Raw genomic sequence first — 21192 nt, 5'->3', positions numbered from 1 at the left:
CAGATCCCACGCGAAGCTATCGACAAAATCGAACTCGAACGTGGTACACTGCTTCGGACAGATATACAACCTTATATATGATGAATCACAATAATTGTTTGCTAAAATAATAATTGCTTGCCATAATGTAATTTTGATAATGGCGAGACTGGTGAGAGGTAAATATCCTTTACATAAACTGCCAACATTACTACAAATATGAATAGCTAATTATGGAAAATAAGATAAACATGATTTTTTAAATATATATATATATATATATATATATATATATATATATATATATATATATATATATTGTTATATAATACAAATCGAGGTGAGGGCGATTGTTAGTTGAGAATTATCTGTTAATTGAATGATTAGAATATTCCGTCCTGAAACATATAATTGTATGGAATTGATTAGAATGTATAAAATCATAATCAATAAATGTGTTGTCCTAGTCAGAATTAGGGTAAAACAATATGTCTTTATGGTATTTTAAACACAGATTGTCTGAGCTTGGTGCCGACCTGACTAGCGATTTGGGAGAGAACGGGGAGTAGCCTCAAGGACAAGGTCACTAATCTCTGTGGGCTGGGTAGTGAGACAGTGTGTGCGTAGCAGGACATTTTGTGCGTCTGTTTGTGTGTACAGTGGGACAAAAAAGTATTTAGTCAGCCACCAATTGTGCAAGTTCTTTAACTTAAAAAGATGAGAGGCCTGTAATTTCCATCATAGGTACACTTCAACTATGACAGACAAAATGAGCAAAACAAATCCAGAAAATCACATTGTAGGATTTGTTTATGAATGTATTTGCAAATTATGGTGGAAAATAAGTATTTGGTCAATAACAAAAGTTTATCTCAATAGTTTGTTATATACCCTTTGTTGGCAATGACAGAGGTCAAACATTTTCTGTAAGTCTTCACAAGGTTTTCACACACTGTTGCTGGTATTTTGGCCCATTCCTCCATGCAGATCTCCTCTAGAGCAGGGATGTTTGGGGGCTGTTGCTGGGCAACACAGACTTTCAACTCCCTCCAAAGATTTTCTATGGGGTTGAGATCTGGAGACTGGCTAGGCCATTCCAGGACCTTGAAATGCTTCTTACGCAGCCACTCCTTCGTTGCCCGGGCGGTGTGTTTGGGATCATTGTCATGCTGAAAGACCCAGCCACGTTTCATCTTCAATGCCCTTGCTGATGGAAGGAGGTTTTCACTCAAAATCTCACGATACATTGCCCCATTCATTCTTTCCTTTACACGGATCAGTCGTCCTGGTCCCTTTGCAGAAAAACAGCCCCAAAGCATGATGTTTCCACCCCCATGCTTCACAGTAGGTATGGTGTTCTTTGGATGCAACTCAGCATTCTTTGTCCTCCAAACACGACGAGTTGAGTTTTTACCAAAAAGTTATATTTTGGTTTCATCTGACCATATGACATTCTCCCAATCTTCTTCTGGATCATCCAAATGCTCTCTAGCAAAGTTCAGACGGGCCTGGACATGTACTGGCTTAAGCAGGGGGACACGTCTGGCACTGCAGGATTTGAGTCCCTGGCGGCGTAGTGTGTTACTGATGGTAGGCTTTGTTACTTTGGTCACAGCTCTCTGCAGGTCATTCACTAGGTCCCCCTGTGTGGTTCTGGGATTTTTGCTCACCGTTCTTGTGATCATTTTGACCCCACGGGGTGAGATCTTGCGTGGAGCCCCAGATCAAGGGAGATTATCAGTGGTCTTGTATGTCTTCCATTTCCTAATAATTGCTCCCACAGTGGATTTCTTCAAACCAAGCTGCTTACCTATTGCAGATTCAGTCTTCCCAGCCTGGTGCAGGTCTACAATTTTGTTTCTGGTGTCCTTTGACAGCTCTTTGGTCTTGGCCATAGTGGAGTTTGGAGTGTGACTGTTTGAGGTTGTGGACAGGTGTCTTTTATACTGATAACAAGTTAAAACAGGTGCCATTAATACAGGTAACAAGGGGAGGACAGAGGAGCCTCTTAAAGAAGAAGTTACAGGTCTGTGAGAGCCAGAAATCTTGCTTGTTTGTAGGTGACCAAATACTTATTTTCCACCATAATTTGCAAATACATTCATTAAAAATCCTACAATGTGATTTTCTGGATTTTTTTTCTAATTTTGTCTGTCATAGTTGAAGTGTAGCCATGATGAAAATTACAGGCCTCTCTCATCTTTTCAAGTGGGAGAACTTGCACAATTGGTGGCTGACTAAATACTTTTTTGCCCCACTGTATATGTGTGCGTATGGTTGTGTGAATGTGTGGGCGTGAGAAGTCAGTATAAAATGAATTGTTTTGTATTCTTGACTTTAGAATGTTCCCGTGAATAAACCTTTTTTACTATTTTAGCTAGGCCTCCGTCTGTTTCATTCGACCAGTATCTTACAAGTTCTGGTTTGCAGACTGAGTAATATAATTAAATTGGGTTATGTACCTTGAGAACAAAATTATCTCATCAGCGATGGAAATGCATGTGGCTGTTGATCTGCTTCTGTTCTGTGGGTGGTACTGTGTGCTCTTATCGAAGGATGGGTCCCAGTCTCTCTGGGGCCATGGGATCCGGGGGTCTGGGGTGGTCTGCACGGGCATTGGGATGACAACCCAACTCGGGATGAAGAGGGGTTTTAGCGGGAGGAATAGTGGGGACCAATTGGAGGTTTGCTTAGTAGCAATGCAAATATCATGGTACAGCTATATAGACACTTAATCATCATGTTACTTTTTAATGGTTCGTTTACAAACATATATTATGATTAATAGAACTGAAACTTGTGTCTCATTATGGTAATTGGTGAAATAAGAATAGCCAGGCTAAGCAGATAATAAGAAAACACGATCAGTATTTACCTGGCTAAAAGAAAAGGAATATAATATCAATTGTTTACAGGAAACTCATTCAACAATTTTAGATGAAGTTTTGTGGGAAAAGGACTGGGGAGGGGGTAAATACATTTCTCCCATGGGCAAAGAAATCCAAAAGGGGTAACGATATTAATGAACAGTAATTTTGATCTAAATGTGCAAATTATCCAAACAGATCATCAAAGTAGATGGATTATATTTAATATGCTATTGGACAATAAACAGATATGGCTTATTAACCTATACGGTCCAAATAATGATGATCCAAGCTTCTTTGAAAATATATATAAGAATTTATCAACTCTACAAGTGACTCTAGACTATTATTATGGTGGGAGATTTTACTATGGTTTTAAATACCTCTATGGACTGTTAAGGAAATCACACTACAAACTATCACCCTCAGGTACTTAAGGAAATCATGAATGGCATGGATATATTGGAATTAGTGGATATATGGAGGCTTAAATACCCTGACCTAGTGAGATATACATGGCGGAAGCTTAATCAAGCTAGTCGTCTTGCTTACTTTCTTATGTCATTCTCTCTGCACAAAAGTGTTGATAGGGGACAGAATGCAGTCGGATCATCACATAATTGACATATATTACGCTTACAGAATTTCAATGTGGGCGAGGATATTGAAAATGTAATCAAAGCCTACTGGATGGTAACTTGTTTATAACTAGGACAGAATAATTTATAACTGACTTTTTCAGACATAACATAAGTACAGCAGATCCCCTTATTCCCCTCCACTTTTAAATGTGCCTTTAGAGGCCATGCAATTCAGTACTCACCTATAAAACAAAAGCAATTTAGTTCAAAAGAGTCCATTTTAACAAAGGAAATTGAGGGACCAACAGTACAGTTAGATAGAAATAAAAACTGTACCATAGAGGCACATAATAAATTAGAGGAAAAACAAAAAGAAATGGAGGAACATATTCAAGAAATATATTATAACAATAAAGTGAGCTGGATGAAATATGCACCAAATAATTTTTCAATCTTCAACATAGAAATGCTACTAACAAAAATGTATTGAAACTTGTTACAAATGGAGTCAAGCAAGATTCACTGAATGATATTTTGAAAGAGGAAGTAAAGTACTTTAAGAATATGTTTTTATTTCGGTCTCCTCCATCTCCACTAACTGAAGCTAATTGTATGGATTTTTTCCCTATTAATAATGTAAAATTAACATCTGTACAGAAACACTCAAGTGAAGGCCAAATTACAGAGGAGGAACTTCTTGATGCAATTAAAGCCTTTAAGTCTGGGAAAACTCCAGTTCTGGATGGCATACCAGTGGAAGTATATCAAAGTTTCGGACACGCAACAAGAAGGTCTGATTTCATTACTACTGAAACAGGATCCAAGTGGTATATTTAAAGATCCAGTCCATTTAAAAAATTGGAGGCCTCTTACACTTCAGTGTTGTGATGCAAAAATTTGAGCTAAATGCTTGGCTCACAGAATTAAAAAGGTATTGCCAGATATTATTCATCCTAATCAGACAGGTTTTTTACATTGGAGATAATACAATAGAATATGAAATAGACTATGAAATATCGGGCAAAACCAGGCCTGGTTTTCAAAGCTGATTTTGAAAAGCCTTTTGATAAAGTACGACCAGAGTTTATATATAAATGCCTAGAATATTTCAATTATGGAAAATTTCTTATAAAATGGGTTAAAGTTATGTATAATAACCCTAGGTGTAAAATGGCTACATGTCAGAAAGTTCTGAACTGTCAATAGGAGTAAAACAAGGTTGTCCACTATCGGCATATCTATTTATTATTGCCATCGAAATGATAGCTGTTAAAATTAGATCCAACAATAATATTAAGGGATTATAAATCCGTGGCTTAAAAACAAAGGTGTCATTGTACGCTGATGATTCATGTTTTCTTTTAAAACCACAATTAGAATCCCCTCACAGGCTCATAGAGGATCTAGATACTTTCGCTAACCTCTCTGGATTAAAACCGAATTATGATAAGTGTACTATATTACTTATTGGATCACAAAAAATGCTACTTTTACATTACGGTGTAGTTTACCAATAAAATGGTATGACGGGGATGTGGACATACTCGGTATACATATCCTGAAAGAAAGAAATGATCACTCCAATACATTTTTATAGAAACTCAGTAAAAATAGATAAGATACCATGGAAAGGAAAATACCTGTCTATTTGTGGAAAAATTACCCCGATAAACTCTTTAGTCACATCGCAGTTTACCGATTTGCTTATGGTTTTGCCTACACCTAGTGACCTGCTTTTTAAATTATATGAACAAAATATATTCCATTTTATTTGGAATGGCAAGCTAGACAAATTTAAAGGGCCAATTTATATAACGAATATGAATTCAGAGGGCAGAAATGATTAAGTATTGAAGCCTCTCACTAAAGGCATCAGTCAAACAAAAGTTACAGTTAAATCTGAAATGGTTCTCTAGTAAATTAGTAAGAATATCTCACCCCATGTTCAAGAATGGCCTTTTTTTCCCCATTATTCAGATTACAACTGCTCACTTTCAGTTATTTGAAAACGAAATAATCTCAGAAATATCGTTATTTTTTAAACCAGCCTTAGAAATTTGGTTGCAATTTCAGTTTAATCCACCTGAAAACAGAACAAATAATACAAGATAATACAAGATAATACAAGAAACATTGTGGTTAAACTCAACTATACTAATTGATTAAAAAAACTTTTTTCAATAAAAAAAAAGGTATAACCTTTGTAAATGATATAAATAGGACTGGTGGAGTTATGTCACACATGCAGCTAACACAGACCTATGGGAATGTCTGCTCTACCCAAAATTACAACCAACTAATTGCAGCATTACCACAAAAATGGAAGAGGCAAGTGGAAGGGGAAAAAAAGTAAGGAACTTGTCTGTCGGCCCTGCATTAAAGACGAAAAATGGTTAAAGAAAATGGTGATAAATAAAAACATATACAAATTTAATTTAAGGACGAAAAAAATAATAGCTGTACCACATAAATTGCAAAATAGTTGGGAAGAGATTTTTGATGTACCGATTCCATGGCACATGGTTTATGAATTGACACGCAAAACTACGCTAGATTCAAAACTTCACATTTTTCAATTTTCATTATTATACAATATTTTTGCAACCAATAGAATGTTAAATATATACACAGTTGAAGTCGGAAGTTTACATACACCTTACAGGCTGACTACTGACGCGAGCGCGAGCGTTGCAGAAAATGAAGAAATCTATACTATTCAACTATTGCACCCACACTGCTCACGCACGCCAACGAGCGTCTGTGTTGCCAAGGGCTAAAATAGAAGTCAGTTCTATTTGTGACGCTGCAAGTCCTGCCTCTCCCATCTCCTCATTGGTTTATAGAAGCAGGCCATCTCCTCATTGGTTATACCCACGTGGGTGACTGAAAGACGAACGAGGTCAGTGGCTGTAATGCACCTAATTTATGAAAGTTGCCAATCGCAATATAAAGTCAAGAGAAGAAAAGGCCGAGAAGGCGGAGAGATGACTAGGAACGATTCGGTTGACAGTTTTATGTGTGGATTACTTGTCGGAGTAGAAGACATTGTGCAAGCTATCTAGCTAAATTGACATAAATGTTTAATGCTTTTCGACCTGTCCCCAAATTAATGTAATTCGCTCAGAGTTTGTTTTGATATTTTAACCTGCGTGTCGTGATTGCGTTTGGTGTTGGGGTACAAAATAAATGTATGCACGATGGCGCACGCACGCAGCCGGTTTGGGCTCCGTGTTAGCCAAATACATTTCAACTAAGTTTTTCATAATTCCTGACTTTTAATCCTAGTAAAAATTCCCTGTCTTAGGTCAGTTAGATCACCATTTTATTTTAAGAATGTGAAATGTCAATTATATTAGAGAGAATGATTTATTTCAGCTTTTATTTCTTTCATCACATTCCCAGTGGGTCAGAAGTTTACATACACTCAATTAGTATTTGGTAGCATTTCCTTTAAATTGTTTAACTTGGTTCAAACGTTTCAGGTAGCCTTCCACAAGCTTCCCACAATAAGTTGGATGAATTTTGGTCAATTCCTCCTGACAGAGCTGGTGTAACTGAGTCAGGTTTGTAGACCTCCTTGCTCACGCACGCTTTTTGAGTTCTGCCCACAAATTTTCTATGGGATTGAGGTCTGGAATTTGTGATGGCCACTCCAATATCTTCACTTTGTTGTCCTTAAGCCATTTTGCCACAACTTTGGAAGTATGCTTGGGGTCATTGTCCATTTGGAAGACCCATTTGCGACCAAGCTTTAACTTCCTGACTGATGTCTTGAGATGTTGCTTCAATATATCCACATAATGTTCGTTTCTCATGATTCCATCTATTTTGTGAAGTGCACCAGTCCCTCCTGCAGCAAAGCACCCCCACAACATGATGCTGCCACCCCCGTGCTTTATGGTTGGGATGGGGTTCTTCGGCTTACAAGCCTCCCCCTTTTTCCTCTAAACATAATGATGGTCATTATGTCCAAACCGTTCTATTTTTGTTTTATCAGACTAGAGGACATTTCTCCAAAAAGTACTATTGTTTGTACAGATGAACGTGGTACCTTCGGGCATTTGGAAAAGATTAACCAGACTTGTGGAGGTCTAGAATTTTTTTTTCTGAGGTCTTGGCTGATTTATTTAGATTTTCCCATGATGTCATGCAAAGAGGCAGTGAGTTTGAAGGAAGGCCTTGAAATACATCCACAGGTACACCTCCAATTGACGTCAATTAGCCTATCAGAAGCTTTAAGCGGAATGATACCATTTTCTGGAATTTTCCAAGGTGTTTAAAGGCAGTCAATTTAGTGTATGTAAACTTCTGACCCACTGGAATTGTGATACAGTGAATTATAAGTGAAATAATCTGTCTGTAAACAAGTGTTGGAAAAATGACTTGTGTCATGCACAAAGTAGTAAACTACAGTTTGCTAATAAGACATTTGTGGAGTGGTTGAAAAACAAGTTTTAATGACTCCAACCTAAGTGTATGTAAACTTCCGACTTCAACTATACATACATATACACACTTTTTTTTTTGAATATACCTTTATTATTCCCAGCAAACCCTACAACCCCTCCCCCAATTGGAGTAAACTGGTGCAGTTAAATCTAATGAACTTATCCTCTGCAGCAGAGGTAACAGAGTCAGTTTCATCGTAGAGCTTGGTGGTTTTTGCGATTGCACTTGAAGAAACTTTCAAAGTTCTTGAAATTTTCCGGATTGACTGACCTTCACGCCTTAAAGTAATGATGGACTGTCGTTCCTCTTTGCTCATTTGAGCTGTTCTTGTCATAATATGGACTTGGTCTTTTACCAAATACGTCTATCTTCTGTATACCACCCCTACCTTGTCACAACACAACTGATAGGCTCAAATGCATTAGGAAGGAAAGAAATTCCAGAAATTAACTTAACAAGGCACACCTGTTAATTGAAATGCATTCCAGGTGAAGCTCATGAAGCTGGTTGAGAGAATGCCAAGAGTGTGCAAAGCTGTCATCAAGGCAAAGGGTGGCTACTTTGAAGAATCTCAAATATATAATATATTTGGATTTGTTTAACACTTTTTTGGTTACTACATGATTCAATATTAATTATTTAATGGTTTTGATGTCTTCACTATTATTTTACAATGTAGAAAATAGTAAAAAATAAATAAAAACCATTGCATGTGAACAAACATTTAGCTGGTAGTGTGTATGTCTATATATATATACAGTGGGGAGAACAAGTACAGTGCCTTGCGAAAGTATTTGGCCCCCTTGAACTTTGCGACCTTTTGCCACATTTAAGGCTTCAAACATAAAGATATAAAACTGTATTTTTTTGTGAAGAATCAACAACAAGTGGGACACAATCATGAAGTGGAACGACATTTATTGGATATTTCAAACTTTTTTAACAAAACAAAAACTGAAAAATTGGGCGTGCAAAATTATTCAGCCCCTTTACTTTCAGTGCAGCAAACTCTCTCCAGAAGTTCAGTGAGGATCTCTGAATGATCCAATGTTGACCTAAATTACTAATGATGATAAATACAATCCACCTGTGTGTAATCAAGTCTCCGTATAAATGCACCTGCACTGTGATAGTCTCAGAGGTCCGTTAAAAGCGCAGAGAGCATCATGAAGAACAAGGAACACACCAGGCAGGTCCGAGATACTGTTGTGAAGAAGTTTAAAGCCGGATTTGGATACAAAAAGATTTCCCAAGCTTTAAACATCCCAAGGAGCACTGTGCAAGCGATAATATTGAAATGGAAGGAGTATCAGACCACTGCAAATCTACCAAGACCTGGCCGTCCCTCTAAACTTTCAGCTCATACAAGGAGAAGACTGATCAGAGGCCTTTATGGAAGATGGCCTTTATGGAAGAGTGGCAAGAAGAAAGCCATTTCTTAAAGATATCCATAAAAAGTGTCGTTTAAAGTTTGCCACAAGCCACCTGGGAGACACACCAAACATGTGGAAGAAGGTGCTCTGGTCAGATGAAACCAAAATTGAACTTTTTGGCAACAATGCAAAACGTTATGTTTGGCGTAAAAGCAACACAGCTGAACACACCATCCCCACTGTCAAACATGGTGGTGGCAGCATCATGGTTTGGGCCTGCTTTTCTTCAGCAGGGACAGGGAAGATGGTTCAAATTGATGGGAAGATGGATGGAGCCAAATACAGGACCATTCTGGAAGAGAACCTGATGAAGAAAGCCATTTCTTAAAGATATCCATAAAAAGTGTTGTTTAAAGTTTGCCACAAGCCACCTGGGAGACACACCAAACATGTGGAAGAAGGTGCTCTGGTCAGATGAAACCAAAATTGAACTTTTTGGCAACAATGCAAAACGTTATGTTTGGCGTAAAAGCAACACAGCTGAACACACCATCCCCACTGTCAAACATGGTGGTGGCAGCATCATGGTTTGGGCCTGCTTTTCTTCAGCAGGGACAGGGAAGATGGTTCAAATTGATGGGAAGATGGATGGAGCCAAATACAGGATCATTCTGGAAGAGAACCTGATGGAGTCTGCAAAAGACCTGAGACTGGGACAGAGATTTGTCTTCCAGCAAGACAAATCCAAAACATAAAGCAAAATCTACAATGGAATGGTTCAAAAATAAACATATCCAGGTGTTAGAATGGCCAAGTCAAAGTCCAGACCTGAATCCAATCGAGAATCTGTGGAAAGAACTGAAAACTGCTGTTCACAAATGCTCTCCATCCAACCTCACTGAGCTCGAGCTGTTTTGCAAGGAGGAATGGGAAAAAATTTCAGTCTCTCGATGTGCAAAACTGATAGAGACATACCCCAAGCGACTTACAGCTGTAATCGCAGCAAAATGTGGCGCTACAAAGTATTAACTTAAGGGGGCTGAATAATTTTGCACGCCCAAAGTTTGAAATATCCAATAAATGTCGTTCCACTTCATGATTGTGTCCCACTTGTTGTTGATTCTTCACAAAAAATACAGTTTTATATCTTTATGTTTGAAGCCTGAAATGTGGCAAAAGGTCGCAAAGTTCAAGGGGGCCGAATACTTTCGCAAGGCACTGTATTTGATACACTGCCGATTTTGCAGGCTTTCCTACTTACAAAGCATGTAGAGGTCTGTAATTTTTATCATAGGTACACTTCAACTGTGAGAGACGGAATCTAAAACAAAAATCCAGAAATCACATTGTATGATTTTTAAGTAATTAATTTGCATTTTATTGCATGACATAAGTATTTGATCACCTACCAACCAGTAACAATTCCGGCTCTCACAGACCTGTTAGTTTTTCTTTAAGAAGCCCTCCTGTTCTCCACTCATTACCTGTATTAACTGCACCTGTTTGAACTCGTTACCTGTATAAAAGACACCTTTCCACACACTCAGACTCCAACCTCTCCACAATGGCCAAGACCAGGGAGGTGTGTAAGGACATCAGGGTTAAATTGTAGACCTGCACAAGGCTGGGATGGGCTACAGGACAATAGGCAAACAGCTGAGAAGGCAACAACTGTTGGCGCAATTATTAGAAAATGGAAGAAGTTCAAGATGACGGTCAATCACCCTCGGTCTGGGGCTCCATGCAAGATCTCACCTCGTGGGGCATCAATGATCATGAGGAAGGTGGGGGATCAGCCCAGAACTACACGGCAGGACCTGGTCAATGACCTGAAGAGAGTTGGGACCACAGTCTCAAAGAAAACCATTAGTAACACACTACACTGTCATGGATTAAAATCCTGCAGGGCACGCAAGGTCCCCCTGCTCAAGCCAGAGCATGTCCAGGCCCATCTGAAGTGTGCCAATAACCATCTGCATGATCCAGAGGATTAATGGGAGAAGGTCATGTGGTCTGATTAATCAAAAATAGAGCTTTTTGGTCTAAACTCCACTCGCCGTGTTTGGAGGAAGAAGAAGGATGAGTACAACCCCAAGAACACCATCCCAACCGTGAAGCATGGAGGTGGAAACATACTTTTTTGGGGATGCTTTTCTGCAAAGGGGACAGGACGACTGCACCGTATTGAGGGGAGGATGGATGGGGCCATGTATCGCGAGATCTTGGCCAACAACCTCTTTCCCTCAGTAAGAGCATTGAAGATGGGTCGTGGCTGGTTCTTCCAGCATGACAACGACCTGAAACACACAGCCAGGGCAACTAAGGAGTGGCCCCGTAAGAAGCATCTCGAGGTCCTGGAGTGGCCTAGCCAGTTTCCAGACCTGAACCCAATAGAAAATCTTTGGAGGGAGCTGAAAGTCCGTACCTCCCAGCGACAGCCCCGAAACCTGAAGGATCTGGAGAAGGTCTGTATGGAGGAGTGGGCCAAAATCCCTGCTGCAGTGTGTGCAAACCTGGTCAAGAACTACAGGAAATGTATGATCTCTGTAATTGCAAACAAAGGTTTCTGTACCAAATATTAAGTTCTGCTTTTCTGATGTAACAAATACTTATGTCACGCAATAAAATGCAAATTAATTACTTAAAAATCATACAATGTGATTATCTGTATATTTGTTTTAGATTTCGTGTCTCACAGTTGAAGTGTACCTTTGATAAAAATGACAGACAGACTCTACATGCTTTGTAAGTAGGAAAACCTAAAAAATCAGCAGTGTATCAAAAAAGTATTTAGTCAGCCACCAATTGTGCAAGTTCTCCCACTTAAAAAAATGAGAGGCGGCCTCCCGGGTGGCGCAGTGGTTAAGGGCACTGTACTGCAGCGCCATCAGAGTCCCTGGGTTCGCGCCCAGGCTCTGTCGTAACCGGCCGCGACCGGGAGGTCCGTGGGGCGACGCACAATTGGCCTAGCGTCGTCCGGGTTAGGGAGGGCTTCGTCCTTGGCCGCGACCGGCCGCGACCGGCCGCGACCGGGATGTCCTTGTCTCATCGCGCACCAGCGACTCCTGTGGCGGGCCGGGCGCAGTGCGCGCTAACCAAGGTTGCCAGGTGCATGGTGTACCCTCCGACACATTGGTGTGGCTGGCTTCCGGGTTGGATGAGCGCTGTGTTAAGAAGCTGGTTGGGTTGTGTATCGGAGGACGCATGACTTTCAACCTTCGTCTCTCCCGAGCACGTACGGGAGTTGTAGCGATGAGCTACTACAACAATTGGATACCACAAAAAAAAGAAAAAAAAGAGGCCTGTAATTTTCATTATAGGTACATTTCAACTATGACAGACAAAATGAGAAAAAAAATCCAGAAAATCACATTGTAGGACTTTTAATGAATTTATTTGCAAATTATGGTGGCAAATAAGTATATTTTTTTCATTTAATCAATTTGGACTATTTTGTGTATGTCCATTGCATGACATCCAAATAAAAATCCAATTAAATTACAGGTTGTAAAGCTACAAAATAGGAAAAACGCCAAGGGGGATGAATACATTTGCAAGGCACTGTAGGATCAGCCATGTATCATATGCAGAGGCCATAAGACACATTGGTAGAACTACAGTGAGGACTGATGGAGTTTACATGGATGTACCTGTAGTAAGTGGACCTACTGTCTGGGCTGGTGCTTCTGATGGTCCTGACATGGTTAAGAGGCCTGTTCAGAAATCTTGTGTACTCATGAATGTGTGGTGTCAAAGGACACTTGGTAAGATTATCAATACGACTCGGGTTGTGGAAAGCAGAAATACCAGGTTGAAGGTTATTGTGAAGATGGCAAGAGAGATATTGGGGGTAACAGATGTTACTGTTGAAATGGTTGTTAACATGCTGAGCAATTCTAAAGGTGGAGTGTTTCAGCGTGATATAGATAAGGTTTAATGGGGTTAGGGAGGTTTTTTTGGGGAGTGGGGAGGGTGTGATAGAAGTTAAGGATTTATTTGGTTTAGAATTTTATTTTCATGGTCGTACAAAATTGGGCAGATCACAATTGAACCTACATTCCAGCACAGTAGTTGGCGGCATGCACTTTAAACGTTTGTTTGAAGACCATCGTGATATCATAGAAGAAGAAGAAACACAACAGATAGGACAATGAGACATATTTCACCGGAGTGGACAAGGTTTTGTAGACTTTACCATATGCCAAAGTAAAAAAAAAATGGCATTGTTTAGAAAGAGTGCAAAGGCAAATTGAGATATTGTACATGCGCTATTTACAAAGTAGGCATCCCCTATGGAAATATGCAAATATGTGCTAAAACGCACCAATAGGATCTCGCTAGCTCGTGCTTGGCTCTGCCCACCTCCTGGATTGTTCTGCCCAGCATGGCTAATTTGTTCCCATTTGAAAATGACAGGCTGTGGTCTATCTTGGTTTAGTTATACAAATCATCACTTCTTTAACTTGGCAAGTCAGTTAAGAACAAGTTCTTATTTACAATGGCGGCCTATACCCGCTGGGCCAATTGTGCGCTGCCCTATGGGATCCCAATCACGGCTGGTTGTGATACAGCCTGGATTTGAACCAGGGTGTCTGTAGTGACGCTTCTAGCACTGAGATGCAGTGCCTTAGACCGCTGCTCCACGCGGGATGGAGAGAAATTTAAGTGAGAACGCAGAAGGGCTTGGCTAGTGTATATAAAAGCTTCAGTACAGAAACTACCTGGATAAATTATATTATTATCAAATTATTCAGCCAGGTCTCTGAGATAACCAGGTCTGGGCTAGTGTCATGCACCCAGACATCCATAATGTCCAGTTTAGACATCAGCCTTCGCACATTTATATGCAAGTCTTACCTACCGTACCTTTGTCTGTACACTATGCCTTGAATCGATGCTATCGTGCACAGAAACCTGCCGCTTTTACTCTGTTCCGAACGTACTAGACGGCCAGTTCGTATAGACTATAGACTAGCTGTACCCTTATCCTACTTCTCCTCTGGTGATGTAGAGGTTAATCCAGGTCCTGCAGTGCCTAGCTCCACTCCCACACCCCAGGTGCTCTCATTTGTTGACTTCTGTAACCGTAAAAGCCTTGGTTTCGTGTTAACATTAGAAGTCTACTCCCTAAGTTTGTTTTACTCACTGCTTTAGCACACTCTTCCAACCCGGATGTCTTAGCTGTGTCTGAATCCTGGCTTAGGAAAACCACCAAAAACCCTGAAATCTCCAGGGCTCTAACTAACTATAACACTTTCCGCCAAGATAGAACTGCCAAAGGGGGCAGTGTTACAATCTACTGCAAAGATAGCCTGCAGAGTTCTGTATTACTATCCAAGTCTGTACCCAAACAATTCGAGCTTCTACTGCTAAAAATTCACCTTTCCAGAAACAAGTCTCTCACTGTTGTCGCTTGCTATAGACCACCCTCTGCCCCCGACACCATATGTGAATTGATTGCCCCCCATCTATCTTCAGAGCTTGTGCTACTAGGTGACCTCAACCGGGACATGCTTAATACCCCGGCCATCCTACAATCTAAGATTGATGCCCTCAATCTCACACAAATTATCAATGAACCTACCAGGTAAAAACCCCAAATCCGTAAACACAGGCACCCTCATAGATATCATCCTGACTAACTCGCCCTCCAAATACACCTCTGCTGTTTTCAATCAAGATCTCAGCGATCACTGCCTCATTGCCTGCATCCGTAATGGGTCTGCGACCAAACGACCACCCCTCATCACTGTCAAACGCTCCCTAAAAAACCTTCTGCGAGCAGGCCTTTCTAATGGACCTGGCCGGGGTATCCTGGAATTACAGTGACCTCATCCCATCAGTAGAGGATGCCTGGTTATTCTTTAAAAGTGCCTTCCTCACCGTCTTAAATAAGCATGCCCCATTCAAAAAAATGCAGAACTAGGAATAGATATAGTCCTTGGTCCATTCTAGACCGGTCTGCCCTTGACCAGCACAAAAACATCCTGTGGCATTCTGCCTTAGCATCGATCAGCCCCCGTAGTATGCAACTTTTCAGGGAAGTTAGGAACAAATATACACAGGCAGTTAGCTTTCCTAAGGCTAGCTTTTTCAAACAGAAATTTGCATCCTGTAGTACAAACTCAAAAAATTCTGGGGCACTGTAAAGTTAATGGAGAATAAGAGCACCTCCCAGCAGCCCACTGCTCTGAGGCTAGGAAACACTTACCACCGATAAATCCACTATAATTGAGAATTTCTTTTTTTGTTGTTGAATTTTTACCCCTTTTTTTGTGGTATCCAATTGTTAGTAGCTACTATCTTGTCTCATCGCTACAACTCCCGTATGGGCTCGGGAGAGACGAAGGTTGAAAGTCATGCGCCCTCTGATACACAACCCAACCAAGCCGCACTGCTTCTTAACACAGCGCGCATCCAACCCGGAAGCCAGCCACACCAATGTGTCGGAGGAAACACCGTGCACCTGGCAACCTTGGTTAGCGCGCACTGCGCCCGGCCCGCCACAGGAGTCGCTGGTGCGCGATGAGACAAGGATATCCCTACCGGCCAAGCCCTCCCTAACCCGGACAACGCTAGGCCAATTGTGCATCGCCCCACGGACCTCACAGTCGTGGCCGGTTACGACAGAGCCTGGGCGCGAACCCATAGTTGAGCATTTCAATAAGCATTTCTCTACGGCTGGCCATGCTTTCCACCTGGCTACCCCTACCCCGGTCAACTGCCTGGAACCCTCCACAGAAACCCGCCAAAGTCCCCACTATTTCTCCTTCACCCAAATCCAGATAGCTGATGTTCTGAAAGAGCTGCAAAATCTGGACCCCTACAAATCAGCCGGGCTAGACAATCTGGACCCTCTCTTTCTAAAATTATCTGCCAAAATTGTTGCAACCCCTATTACTAGCTTGTTCAACGTCTCTTTTGTATCGTCTGAGATTCCCAAAGATTGGAAAGCTGCCGCGGTCATCCCCCTCTTCAAAGGGGGCAACACTCTAGACCCAAACTGCTAGCCATATCTATCCTACCCTGCCTTTCTAAGGTCTTCGAAAGCCAAGTTAACAAACAGATTACCGACCATTTCGAATCCCACCGTACCTTCTCCGCTATGCAATCTGGTTTCAGAGCTGGTCATGGGTGCACCTCAGCCACGCTCAAGGTCCTAAACGACATCATAACCGCCATCGATAAGAGTCATTACTGTGCAGCTGTATTCATCAACTCTGTCAATCACCACATTCTTATTGGCAGACTCGACAGCCTTGGTTTCTCAAATGATTGCCTCGCCTGGATTACCAACTACTTCTCTGATAGAGTTCAGTATGTCAAATCGGAGGGCCTGTTGTCCGGACCTCTGGCAGTCTCTATGGGGATGCCACAGGGTTCTCGGACTCTTCTCTGTATACATCAATGATGTCGCTCTTGCTACTGGAGAGTTTGTTTTGATATTTTAACCTGCGTGTCGTGATCGCGTTTGGTGTGGGGGGGGGGGGGGGGGGCGAAATAAATGTATGCACGATAGCACACGCGCGCAGCCGGTTTGGGTTACATTTTACATCGTACGTGCATATCGTAAGCTAGCTAGCTAACTCAGTTAACGTTAAGTGGTAGTCACTTCGCCTCTGTGAGCAAACAGTTGATACATTGAATGTCCAGACAGTCCTCATTGTTTGAGAATAGAGCAAAATAAACACAGCTGCAGACAATTGTTGTTGAAAATCCAGTGTCTGTGTTAAAACTAACAGATTGATATGATACTCAGTTTTTTTATGATTTCTAATTCTAAACCAGCTATGATACTCATTTAACTGTAACACAACCTTGTGAGTGAATCACAGGCAGATTTGATCAAGTCTGCTGCAAATTCTCTCTAAAGACAAAGAATATTTCAGTATTTTCCATCTTCTAGTGCACAGAGTACCAGGAAAATTGGAAGGTCTGAAGAAACTGGAACCCAGTACGTATACTAAGAGGAATGTGTCAATCACCTGCTTTACTCATTCATTGTGCTTTTCTCTGAACAGTTAAAGAATATATTGACGTATAACAAATCATTTCCTTTTGCTGTGCAGCCAGTGCCCTTGAGGTAAATTCTGATCTGTGAACCATCACAATGCAGACTACTTATTGATGTACCCAATGTAGAGATGCACACAAAACCCGTTTTTGGTTTGAGTACACAATCAGAACAAATCCAGTTTGGGAACCACTGGACTAGAGCATAAGACTCAAACTTTCCTATGCTCGTACTTCTCCCTGTCATTCACTCAGAACCACTGTCAGTGTATACAGTAGGTTGTTTACAGGAAGAGCAGTCTCATACTTATATATATACACACTTATATATATGAATGACAGCCTTGACAACATACCTCATAACATTCTAGATATGCAATTAAAATCAACAATCAGTCAAGTGTTTTGATTGCAGTAAATCTTGGCTGTGGGTACAAAGAACAATGCTCTTTAACCTACAGAATGAAACTTTTCACCCCAGCATACAAGATAGTATTTGCATGGTCTTTAATCATGTACAAAAAAAATGGTTGTTTTTAAATTTAAAAGAAATCTAAAGTATCCCTGAAATGTAACAAATTACAAATGTGAAAGGTAATGAAGGTGTTGGATCTACATGGCTTTACACATGATATATCTATCCATACAAAACATACATTGAAGGGAAATGTTTAACAGTGCTCAAACTATAATGGGTTTCATTCAAGAGTCTTCATGTTTCATAACTGCAGTCGATTTGACCAGCTTTATTCATAAAATATCCTAAGAACATAAGTTATACATCTGACCTTCAATTGACCCTTCACTAACCCCCCTTGGTTACTGTTGCAACCTCAGGGATGCTCAATTCCAACATTCATTGAGATAACCATTTAATAAGTTATCACTAGTTACCACAGCCAAAGTCATAATTATGGCTAAACCTCATTATTTCTTAAAATCCCAACACTAACCTAACAATTGCTGGTCAATGAGACAGCGCTAGCTAACCAGCTGAGCTAGCAAACAAGGTAAAAAATGTATAATTAGAGAGAATTTCAGGAATCACAGTAGCAAGTACTCCTGGTGCCCTGTGCAAATATTTAGCTTAAGAAAAGTTTTTGCAATAGCCCTCACTGGCTTTTATGCGATTTAAAACGTGCCGCGAGCTTGTCCGAGGTGGAGCGCGGCAATTAGTTGCCCAAAATGGGGGCGGGTTTAGCGAAAGGTCAATTTTATAAGCGACAGCTTTAGGGAGAGTGGTAAGATAATACTTCTGAAATGATCGATCAAGCAACAAAGACTTGTTAAGCCCGCCCCTTTATTTTAAATAATTTCCACAGGAAACCATAACATTGTGAAATTAATACAAAATCAATGTAATACCCTTTTGTTTTACCTTACAAAATAAAAACGTAATTTTCAGGCATACAATAGAAATGTTATTGCACAATAAGCCTTCTTGCATGGTGGCAGACAGTCATTTACATTTCAGACACGGAACATAAGACAAATTTTCTGATGCTTTAGTAGGAAAACTAGCTTTTTAGATGCTTCCGTTTGCAAATATATACACTATATATTACACACACAAAAGTATGTGGACACCCCTTTAAAATTAGTGGATTCGGCCATTTCAGTCACACCCGTTGCTGACAGGTGTATACAATCGAGCACACAGCCATGCAATCTCCATAGCCAAACATTGGCAGTAGAATGGCCTTACTGGAGAGCTCAGTGACTCAATGTGGCACCGTCATAGGATATAAACTCAGCAAAAAAAGAAAACGTCCATTTTTCATGACCCTGTCTTTCAAAAATAATTTGTAAAAATCCAAATAACTTCACAGATCTTCAATGTAAAGGGTTTAAACACTGTTTCCCATGCTTGTTCAATGAACCATAAACAATTAATGAACGTGCACCTGTGAAACGGTCGTAAAAGACACTAACAGCTTACAGACGGTAGGCAATTAAGGTCACAGTTATGAAAACTGAGGACACTGAAGAGGCCTTTCTGCTGACTCTGAAAACACCAAAAGAAAGATGCCCAGGGTCCCTGCTCATCTGTGTGGATGTGCCTTAGGCATGCTGCAAGGAGGCATGAGGACTGCAGATGTGACCAGGGCAATAAATTGCAATGTCCGTACTGTGAGAGGCCTAAGACAGTGCTACAGGGAGACAGGACGGACAGCTGATCGTCCTCACAGTGGCAGACCACGTGTAACACCTGCACAGGATCGGTACATCACAGATGCGGGACAGGTACAGGATGGCAACAACTGCCCGAGTTGCACAATCCCTCCATCAGTGATCAGACTGTCCGCAATAGGCTGGACTGAGGGCTTGTAGGCCTGTTGTAAGGCAGGTCCTCACCGGCAACGCCACCGCCTATGGGCACAAACCCACCGTCGCTGGACCAGACAGGACTGGCAAAAAAGTGCTCTTCACTGACGAGACGTGGTTCTGTTTCTCCAGGGGTGATGGTCGGATTCGTATTTATCGTTGAAGGAATGAGAGTTACACTGAGGCCTTTATTCTGGAGCAGGATCGATTTGGAGGTGGAGGGTCCGTCATGGTCTGGGGTGGTGTGCCACAGCAACATTGGACTGAGCTTGTTGTCATTGCAGGCGTTCTCAACGATGTGCGTTACAGGGAAGACATCCTCCTCCCTCATGTGGTACCCTTCCTGCAGGCTCATCCTGACATGACCCTCTAGCATGATAATGCCACCAGCCATACTGCTCGTCCTGTGCGTGATTTCCTGTAAGACAGGAATGTCAGTGTTCTGCCATGGCCAGCGAAGACCTGTTGGATCAGAGGGTGAGGGCCATTCCCCCCCAGAAATGTCCAGGAACTTGCAGGTGCCTTAGTGGAAGAGTGGGGTAACATCTCACAGCAAGAACTGGCAAATCTGGTGCAGTCCATGAGGAGGAGATGCACTGAAGTACCTAATGCAGCTGGTGGCCACACCAGATACTGACTTACTTTTGATTTTGACCCCCCCTTTGTTCAGGGACACATTATTCAATTTGTTAGTCACATGTCTGTAGAACGTGTTCAGTTTATGTCTTATATTCTTATATTCATACAAATATTTACACGTTACGTTTGCCGAAAATAAATGCAGTTGACAGTGAGGACATTTCTTTTTCTGCTGAGTTTGATGCCACCTTTCCAACAAATCAAATGCCTGCCCTGGTAGAGCTGCCCTGGTCAACTGTAGGTGTGGTTATTGTGAAGTGGAAACATCGAGGAGCAACTAAGGCTCAGCTGCAAAGTGGTAGGCCACACAAGCTCACAGAACGATACCACAGAGTGCTGAAGCGTGTTAAAATTATCTGCCCTTGGTTGCAACACTCACTACAGTTCCAAACTGCCACTGGAAGCAACGTCAGCACAATAACTATTCGTCAGGAGCTTCATGAAAATGGGTTTCCATGGCCGAGCGGTCACACCCAAGCCTAAGATCACCACGTGCAATGCCAAGCGTCGGCTGGAGTGGTGTAAAGCTTGCCTACATTGGACTCTGGAGGAGTGGAAATGCGTTCTCTGGAGTGATGAATGTCGCTTCACCATCTGGCAGTCCGACAAACAAATCTGGGTTTGGAGGATGCCAAGAGAATGCTACCTGCCCGAATGCAGTCTCAATTGTAAAGTTTGGTGGAGGCAGAATAATGGTTGGGGCTAGTGCCAGTGAAGGGAAATCTTAACGCTACAACATACAATGACATTCTAGACAATTTTGTGGCAAAAGTTTGGGAAAGGCCCTTTCCTGTTTCAGCATGACAATGCCCCCATGCACAAAGCAAAGTCCATACAGACATGGTTTGTCAAGATCAGTGTGGAAGAACTTGACTGGCCGGCACAGAGCCCTGACCTCAGCCCCTTCGAACACCTTCGGGATGAATTGGACTGCCGACTGCAAGCCAGGCCTAATCGCCCAACATC

This window comes from Oncorhynchus mykiss, chromosome 8 (genome assembly GCF_013265735.2).
Source record: "Oncorhynchus mykiss isolate Arlee chromosome 8, USDA_OmykA_1.1, whole genome shotgun sequence".
NCBI lineage: Eukaryota > Metazoa > Chordata > Actinopteri > Salmoniformes > Salmonidae > Oncorhynchus > Oncorhynchus mykiss.
Note: the sequence above shows the minus strand (reverse complement) of the source record.